Below are 10,425 nucleotides of genomic sequence, written 5' to 3'. Positions count from 1 at the left end.
TAACAAGATGAGAATTGAAAGCAAACTGAATGTTAAATCAAAAAGCATGAAAGAGGGAGCTCTTCTTAATATTTTGACACCAAAATCATATCGATACACCTTGCCGACTGCGAGTAAAGCCACCCACGCTTTAACTTGACAGACTGTAAATAGCGGAGCCGTTGAGAAATTGACGGCAGAAGAAATCGCGGAATGTCCAGTAACCTACAACGGGAATATCACAGACTATTATGGAGTTTTACGTGAGTACAACAAAATTTGTCACATCCTTAATAAATTTAACAAAAGCGCGCGTCATTTAGATCTGCTTTTCGCGCTCCGTTTTTATGTTAAACTCACCATGATGGACAGGCTTTTGGAAATTAATGTTCAAGAATAACTTTTCACATTCACAGTTTTTTTAATCTATTAGATTAATTTTAATTTAATAATTTTAAAGTGCAGTTTGGATGACTTGTTGTTTTCTGCACTTCAATTTTATTATGTTGTCGCTTAATACTGATTTTTCTAAGACTTAAAAAAATAATATAACTCAATATAAACCATTTAATAAGATAGTTTCAATTAATAAACAGGTGTTAATTGCAAAAAGATTCAGTACATTTTGGTTAGTAAAAAAATTCTTACATACCTATCCAGGGTTCTCAAGTATTTTTTTCTTTATACAAGTTGTGACAAACCGAAAAGTTTTGAAAGACGTGCAGGTAAAATTAGCATAATAACCTTTGAGTGTTCTCATCTACTTGCCTTTTCGCCTTCTAATTGAAAACAAAAGATGCTTAATGTGGCGGGGAACTCCCCTAACATAAATGCCAGTCGCCGTGTTTGGCGATAAGTGGGAGGTTACTGTAAGTAATTTTTGTTTCTGCTATTGTTTATTTCTGAATAATTTAAAGTATTATTGATGAAAGGTAAGGTTTCAGTTATAATTGAATTCTTAATATTAAGGGCCAGTAAAAAACTGATCGATACTTGCAATAAGATATATGGGAAAATTTTCAAAGACTTAAGTTTCCCTTTATTTTAAATTAATTTTAAGTTAAGAAGACATCAAAATATGTCGAAAAAGAAACTAAGCACTTCGGAAATTTTTATTTAGTTGTCCGTGAAGGTGAGATTTTTGAAAATTTAGGTAAAAAATTCTGAGACTTTTAAGAGTTTTGGAAAGTATCAAGGAAATAGGCAAATAGTCTGAAGATGGTGTAGCTGTCTCAAAAATCATGTATCTGCAAAAATAACAGGCTTAAGACGATCTCAGGTTACCGCAGCCTGGCCGATCCCTCGGCGACCCTTTTCTATTGTTCAGCGCTGGAATCGGTCTCGAAGTTGGACGGCTCTCAACCGGCAGCTTCTGCATTATACTACAGGGACGCAATGCACTTTTTTCGTTCAAAAATGTCCCGAGCCTTCAAGTTCGGTTCGGTTTTGAATTTTGTTGTTTTAAATTAAAGTTGATTAAATTCTTAAGAGCTTGATGCTCCGTATTTTTGTCTTCTCTATTTTCTTATTAACAATTTTGTTATTTAAGTATGGAAAAACTCTAATTTTGTACATAACAATTTTTGTGCTCTAATAACTGATCAGGTGAACTTTATATTGTCTTAAATGAATATTTAGGTACTCTTGCCCAAACAGTTTAACACGCCAACGCGCCTTTAACTAGACCTCCATCGTAGGGCGCAATAGAGTTTATACACTAAATTTCATTTAAATGTTCCCTGTAACATTATGCAGAAGCCACCGGTTGAGAGCCGTCCAGCTTCGAGACCGAGTCCAGCGCTGAGCAATAGAAATGGGTAGCCGAGGGATCAAGCAGGCTGCGGTACCCCCAGGTCGTCTTAAGAAAAACATTTCCTAAGATTTTAAGAATTACAATTATATTATTAGTCATATTTTATAAAAAAATTATTTTTTCATAAGAAAGTTCCAAACTTACGAAGTTTAATTATTTGAATGTTTTTATAACATTTTTCTTCTTCTTGCCTTTTTTTACAAATTTTTTAAAAATTATTGAATTTTATTACATTGTTGCTCAGTTTTTTAGGAAAAACCTTCCCTATAATCCTACAGTTTCAATTTTTGGAAATAAGTAAATAGTCTTTAAATATAGTTATTAGTTTTAAAAACGGCTTATCAATCCGTTGAACGAGATGAAATTAAAGACGTTTGTGGAATGGGCCCCATTATTACAACTTTGTTTACAACTCGTCCTGTACCAACATACGATTGTGCATGTACTTAAAACAAAAACGTAATCCTGTGTTTATTGTTTCAGAATTTAGAAATCAAGCTCGGGGTTTACCTGATGGTGGCCCTAAGACTGGTTGTCGTCAGGGTGGTCCTTCTTCTTCTTCATCTTCTACTGGCAGACCAACTCTTCATGACAGCTCCAGTTCCCTTACTCTCAGGGAAACTTTTCCACGCATACTTGGATATAGCTTTGATGAACTTCCCTTTATTCGATTCGCTCCGCGGACCAATCTAAATCGGATATTCGAACTCCGAACATACGTTTTTCCTCCCGATAAACCAATTCGATTGAGAACAAGGACCCATACCCTAATTCCTATGCCAACCGAAGAAACAATTGTATTATCGTCGCCCAATGGTGAAGTCTAGGCATTATTTGAAAAATCATCAGGCAAAAAAACGATTTTACGTGCAATATTTACCCCTGTTTTTGGAATGGCAAAACGGGCGAAAATAAACATGAACAGCGGTGCGGTTGAAGAAATGAGTGCGGAAGAAATCGCTGAATGTTCAGTAACCCCAAGGGAACCAATCAAAGAGACATATAGAGTATTTCGTGTGTCACACAGATCTGGAGCTTTAACCTAGATCGCTGTGATTTCCCTGCGTGTACACATAGACCGTTTAAAATTAAAGTTAGTAAATAATTTTTAACATTTAAAATTGCATTTGTTTAAAATTCAAAAATGTTTTCAGAAAATTATACCATATTACTTCAAATACAATTAAATTACTGGATATTGTGTTATTTGAAATAAGTTTGATTTAAACTTTTTTATTTTCGGTTCACTTAGTAACTGTTTAAAAACAATTTAGTTTGAAGTGATATAACTTTCAAAATTTACAAATTAATTGATCTATTTTTGCAGTGTAACGGGTGTAAAAAACCTCGAAATTGTTTTTTCAATTAAAGCGGTCACCCTGCTTTTGTTAAACCTCCTTTGTCTTTCAGTAATATATTCCCGTAACTTGTTTGGCGCTTTGCACTCAATTAAATGTTGTAAAATTGCGACATTTTCAATATTATTTTGAACCCTGTTATTTCAAACCTAAGCTTTAATCACGTTGTACCTCGATGCAAATGCGCTCCTTATGATAATGCAAAATAAAGTACACACTTTATTATTTATGATTATTTTATTTTAGCTTTGAAGCCTTTTTTCCCATAATTAAAAAATTTATCCTTTTACTTTTTGTGGAATATGCGTACGTTTTGTCAAATGCAGGAAGTAAGCAAATAAGAAACTGAAAACATATATTTTGAAAATTCAGTGTTACGAATATTAAATTACTAAAAAATAATGTAACTTAAAAAACCTGTAGGTTCTCGTGTGACTCAAAATTGTAAAAATAAGACCATATTTGTTAAGGAAGCATTAGGGTCTAGCGCGTGAAAGAAGCAATTTTTGTAGGAATTTTTTTTAGAAATATAGTTGAAGTAAATTAATTGCCATATATTACATATTAAGAAGCACAATTCGGAGAACATTTTTACAAATTTTGGTTGAAAACTATTCCAAAATAAGCCGGTGATTGAGCATCATCGAGGATGCATTTCCAAAAAGAAGCTTCGCGGTGATAAGTGTAGCTTGTCGTAGAATTATCGGAAATCAAAGAAATTTCGTTCTTTTTTTTTAATCTTAAATTTGAAGTGGTCATTTGAAGAAAAATAGCAAGTTTTCATAAAAAATTACGCGTTTTATAGCTGTAGAATCTCTTTAATATAAAGAAACAACGTAGGGGCGAGGTATTTTGTATCTAAAAAGGGTGTACAAAATTAGAAAAGAATCGTTGCAGCAGTAGCCAATTTCCTGCATGAAAATTTACAGAAAATTCTTTTGAACATTATTGTCACATCACTGCACGGAAACTGCTCGACCAAACGAATAACACGTTTTTGATCACTTCTTCTCGCGTAGAAGGGTCGGTGGCGTAAAGGTTAATAGCTTAGAGAGTTTTGCTCCCAATCAAAGGAAATATGCACACAACATTTTTAAAATGCTGTGCTATAAGAAAATGCAAAAAAATCGACTTTTCGAAAGTCATAAGGCCATTACCCCCCCCCCCCCACCCCTCAGTGTCTGTCAAACATGTCTCTGCACCTATCTTTTTCTCCGTTTTGCTTTTTTCATTTATCTAACGTGGAATCGCTAAACAATTGGAGTGCACAAAATCGAATTAGCTGCGCAATTCTGATAATTATATTATGCAAGGATCATTTCAAAAGATATGCACAATTATTGTTTTCCAACACTCAGAAAACTTATTAGACCTTATCTCACTATAGTCCTTCTATGTAGTATCTGTGCTTTTGAATTGTGGCATCCCAACGTTTAGGAAAATCTTTAATTTTAGTCAAGTCACTTCCTTTATTTAACTGTCGTTTGCGCTGGGTAACGGCTACAGAAAGCCCCTCCAGAGACGAAAATCTCTGTCCTGGGCTGTAGACTAAGTGAGGTAACATTTCCCAACCATGCTTCTCCAGCAAATCTGTCACAACCTTTCCCAATTGTGGACGTGTATTGTCATGCAAAATGAGAAGCCTATCTCTGAACAAGTCAAATTGATTTTTGTGCATTTCTCTATGCAGCTTTTTTAAAAAAAATCATAGTAATAAGTATCGGATCGAGAGAGCAAGTGCACCATTGCATTCCTCTTGACAATATCTAGAAAATATCAAGCTGCTCCGTGCCCATAGATATGGATTTGAAGGTTGCGTAATTAATTTAAAAAAAAACTAAGTGTTATATCAAAATAGTAAAAACACCCCTGGATTCGTTTTGAAAATATCTCGGTGTGCATTTTTTGTTTCTACGTTTAAACAATTTGTTAAACAGTTACACTATTTGTTATCCTCTTGCAATTGTTATAAACAAAGTATGCATTGGATCGAAAAACCAAGTGCACCATTGCATTTATTTCGAAAATATATTCAGTGCGAAACTGGTTAGGTATTAGGTGAGATGCAACTTCCAAAACAAAATGATGGGTATAATTGTGGTGTATTTGTACTTGACCATATTCGTTTCATTTTATACACTACTTCCACGGCCGTGATTAGCTCATTTGATGCGAATGATTTCCTTGGAACTCTTCGTAGAGAATGTTTTAGCAGGTCAATCAGCGTGGAGCATCGGTGTCTCGTTTGCTGTGGCGAAGTATCAGCGAGGCTAAAAGTGATGATTAATTGAATTTCTTGTAGAATAAAAGTCCACAGTCAGTGTGCAATATCCAAGGCACATAAAAAACAAACATCAGTGTGAGTTATGCTTATTTTATAAATGCAGCAAAAAATCATCGTGTCTAACGTGAAATACACCGTATGGACACTGTACTGCAGAAGCGAGCAAAAATTGACATTCATTCACACTGATACCGTAACCCCAACTGTTCCTTCTCATCGCGGTCGCAATGAGATATCTAATCTATAGGTTAAATGTGTACTATAAATCTGCCGCAATTATAAAAATCGCCTTGTTTGGACGCTGTCATTTCCTATAGATCTACTCCCTTCTAATTTCTTAAAGGTTATTCCATAATATTTGAAACTTTTTCTTGTAATTCTGTTTGAAGTTATATGGATTTTCTACAATTCGGATCAAGCGGAAATAAATGTTTTTACTAGACATCGAAGTCTCAGAATACACTCACTTTCATTTTCATTTATCAGTATAGCACTTTCCATTCTATGCTTTTCTGTTCTCTTCGAGGTGGCTATTTGTGCACTGCGATTTTAATATTAAGTTTGTTCCATTTTCAAAATTTAAATCAGCATTGTCGTAAAAAGTTATGTAATCTTCACCATACTAGAAAATAACTTCATTTCTTTATCCTTCATGCAGGCAAAAGAATAGTTTTGAAAAATATTTTGAGCAAAATAAAAACTTTTTTTCTAGTGTCCATTTCCCTTTTTATGAAAGCTTTCTTCTTTAAATAATCACAGACCTTCTTCCCATATCCCAGAGTTCAGGTCATCACGTACATTTTATTAATTTGCGGTGTGTTGCTTTGTTATTGTCTCTACTCCTTTTTTTGTGGAAGAATTGCATGAATCTAATGTTTTTTCAGTTACGCTTGAATTGTTTCTTTGAATTGTGGTACTACACGTGCAAATTCTATGTTACTTTTTCTTTCACCAGTTAATTACTAGCTTCTCAGAAACCTAGCCCAGAAAATGCAAAACGGTGTAACACCTTTCTGTTTCTTTTCTATTAATCAATTTGAAGAAATGTAATTGCATTTACTCGTTTTGAATTTTTTTTCGATAATAAAGTATAATGAAAAGACTTTACTTTTTGAGAAAGATACTTTTAATGAGAACACTCCCCTAGAAAAACATGTTTTCTTTTGTACCCGTTACGAGTTTCCTGTATACAAATTAAGAAATCGGCTTCATAAAGTGTAGTTGGCGTTATTACATTCACATGAAAAAGAATGTTCTGCTGTTCTACAGTTAATAAATTTGTGAGCAGCCGGTTAATTCGAAAGAACTCCAGTCTTATACCAAGCTTCCATCATAGCAATTATAATGTCCCAAACGCTGTGGTTTTCCTTGATTAATTGAAATAAAATACTTAGTTTACTACGAAACTTTTATTTAGCCACTTTATGAGTAAAGTTTCTTGAAATTCTGAAATGGGTTTCAAATAAATGCATAAAATTTATAAATAATTTCAAGTTAAGAAAGTAGTTTTTTGGGAACAGATTTGCCATTTTATATATGTTAAGAGTGTGGGGAGGTTGACAATATAACACCTACACAAAGGGTTGATTATACATTTTTATGAAAATTTAATAGAAGATCAGTGGTTCGAAACTCATAATTCCGTTCTAACTTTTCGAAGCTACTTGAAGATACTTGAATCGACTGATATGTCCCTTTTTGCTGCTACTTTTTCATCTAATTCCATATATTGCTTTTCTTAAAATGTCTTAGGTTACATATGTAACATTTGTTCTGTCACCGTGAATCTTTCTAAGCTATACCAATTTAACGCGTGTAGTATTCTTAAAAGAAATATCTCTGAATTTGTATTTTACATTATAGCCAATTGGCAATGATAAACTGTATATATGTAGTGTAAATATAAAACTGTACATAATGTAAATAATGTAAATGAATTTTGAATTAAGTACTGCAATGTTAAAATATGTATCATGTAAATAATGTAAATGAATTTATTATTAAGTATTGCAATGTTAAAAAGACACTAAGCGATGTTATTGTATGTCAATAAAAATTCTATATGAAAATTTGTTTACATGTGTAACAGATTGTATACACGAATAATCGAATTTTAATGTTATTACGTACACAATAAAAAATTGCCAACATGCTTCCCTTTTCTTGATATTCAAAAAAACCTTTTGTATTTGTTTCCACACATGTGTCGACTATGCCAACTCGCAAAGTAAATACAGCTCACCAAGCTAATGCAATAAATTATTTAAACATTCTTGACCAGTGGCGGACTGGCATGATCTGGCATCCGAAGATAAGAATGTTTATTTATACATTTTTCGCATCAAAGAGTTTTCAATTTTAAATCTTCCAAATTGAAGAATTTGTAATTTCATATTTTTAGAAATAAAGAACTTTCACTTAAATCTTCAATTTCGAAGATTTCTAATTGATAACTTTTATTTTTGATAATATAATAACATTATTAAGAAGGTATAATTTTTCTCTAAACGTACACATTCAAACTCAAAGAATTCTAAAGAACAAATCGTGATGATTAAAGAGCATTATATTTTTAATATTAAAAATTCAACTATTACAAAACATATTTCAAATTGCATACCTTTTAAATATGGATCTTTAAAAATCAATACTCAATGCAATTTCTCTCCAGAGAGGACGAGAGTTTCCTCATTTACGGGAAATTGTACGGATCTACCCTGTAGATATTTTTTTCTGTTAGTTACAGTGCACTCATTAAGCCGCCCATGCATCCTTCTCTCAAACCGGCACCACGAGTGGAAAGAGCGGGTCAAATTCGAACCAACCAATCTCAGGACAGCGCCAAACAAGCAGCCAATCAGCGACGTGCCGGGAAACTCACCAAAAGCAGATGAAACCACGAGCTAGACGACGAACACCCCACGTTCTCTTTCGTTCGGGAGCGACGAGCCGAGAGTCAGTCGCGCTTGCTTTCTTTATTTTTATTGTAATCGACGTTAGAGGTTTTCTGAACATGAGCAGCCTCTCGGGTCTTCAGAAATGATAAGTTTTCTTGATCTTTTCTTCTTCTTAATCCTTTCTTAAACCTTGTGAAATAAATTTCATCAAAATGTGATTATTATTCTGGCTTAATATTTTTTTTTATATTTGCGAGTAAGATGTAAATTAATGTCAAATTGAGTCTGAGGGAGACTGATTTTGTTTTCTGACTGATTCACCCCCTCTATCATCACTCGACAGAGGGCTCAATCTAGCCTAGGCGCGGAAACCCCACCCACGTCCCTTTGAGTAATTGTCGCATAATCTGGTTTCTTATCGTTAGTTTTTGCCATTGTACAATTTTTTGTAGGCAGCATAAAACATTCCATTTTACGAAAATTTCACAGTTATGTTAATTGTCATAGAAATATTTGAAAAACAATGATTTTTTGCACCAACCACATCGTAAATTTCTCCAGTCTTTCATTGATCTGGCATTGTTTCCTCTACAACTCTGTCACAATGAATACTCCAAAAGTCAAGTAATAGTATGGAGTGCGAGCCTACATGTACATACATTATATTTCCTAACAAAATTTTGAAGTGATCTGTGATAAAACAAGTTATAAAATAACTGATCTACGATATTACAATATAAAGTTTTCTTTTTGTTAATTTCCCAGATTTGGATGCTTCTACGTACACGTTTTCTGGTTTAAATGAAGGTTTGTTCTTCAGCAGGCCAAAATTACGCCTTGGTTCCTTAAAACAAGAAATATTAGTGACAATAGCTGCTAAGTAGCTGATATTAGTGGCTATTTTGTGCAATTGTGCGTTATTGCTAAAACGGACTGTACCAGAAATTGCACTTGTTTTTCTCCTGCAATTTTTAATGTTCTTCCTGAATGCATGTCTAGCTGAAATCCAGTCCGATCTGAATTATACAAATTTTCGATGCCAATACTTGGTATAACTAATTAAACATCACCGACAAACGCGTCTATTTTAGCCTTAAGTTCTGAATTAAGTTCTGAATTACAATCTAGTATTTTTTGTTTGTTATGAACTTATTTATTTTCCTAGACACCATTTTGTGTGCTTTCTTAAATTTTCTTAACTAATATTTAGAAACTTTGAGTTGAATATCATCAAAACCAATTAATTTTTTAGCTTGTTAGACCCATCGAATTATATTTTAATCTGAGATAAGAACGAAAAGTAAGAATATGCAAGAAGCTGTGTTTTGCATGAAAGGTACGACTGCTACATTTTTTACAGGGAGAACCATGTGAGTGTGAATTTTATTTTCGAAATGTTATATATACGTTGTGATACTTATTTAATCTCTCATAGAGAAATGGTAAGTATACAAACTTATATATTTTGAGATCTACAACTTTTGTATTTAAATGAAGAAAATACTCACGTATTTAAAAAAAAATCTAATAAAAACAAATTACTTTTTAGCGACCTTACAAGTTTCAGAAAACTTGTATACGGTTTAAAATGGAATTATATAAAATCAATCCAAAAGCACTTAAGAAAGTTATTTGGGACTATACGATACAACTGGTGCAGACTTACTATTTATGCTTCAAGATATAGTAACTACCGTATCCACAACACTTAATGTAATAAAAATAACACAGGCAACAAAGCGAAACACACGATTAATTTAATTTACTTGTAAAGCTAACTGCTGATTGTGAGTCGCACATATTGTCCAAATTAAAAGTGAAAAGCCTTCATCTGTAAAATTGTCATTGAATTCATAACATTTATTACGCTAATGAACACGTCGAAAATTTACTTTCAATAATAACTTGTTTTCTAATTTAAAAAAAGATCAAATTATGATTTTTGATCTATTATTACCAATAACAGTAACAACAAGAAAAATAATAATAGAAAATATTATTTATAATAATAATACTGATAATAATCATAAGAATGCTCAGTTGGTTAGACGCTCGGACTTTACTTTAGAGGTCCGATGTTTGATCCCGTAGCCG

Source organism: Belonocnema kinseyi, chromosome 2 (genome assembly GCF_010883055.1).
Source record: "Belonocnema kinseyi isolate 2016_QV_RU_SX_M_011 chromosome 2, B_treatae_v1, whole genome shotgun sequence".
Lineage (NCBI taxonomy): Eukaryota > Metazoa > Arthropoda > Insecta > Hymenoptera > Cynipidae > Belonocnema > Belonocnema kinseyi.
This window is presented reverse-complemented; position numbering follows the sequence as displayed.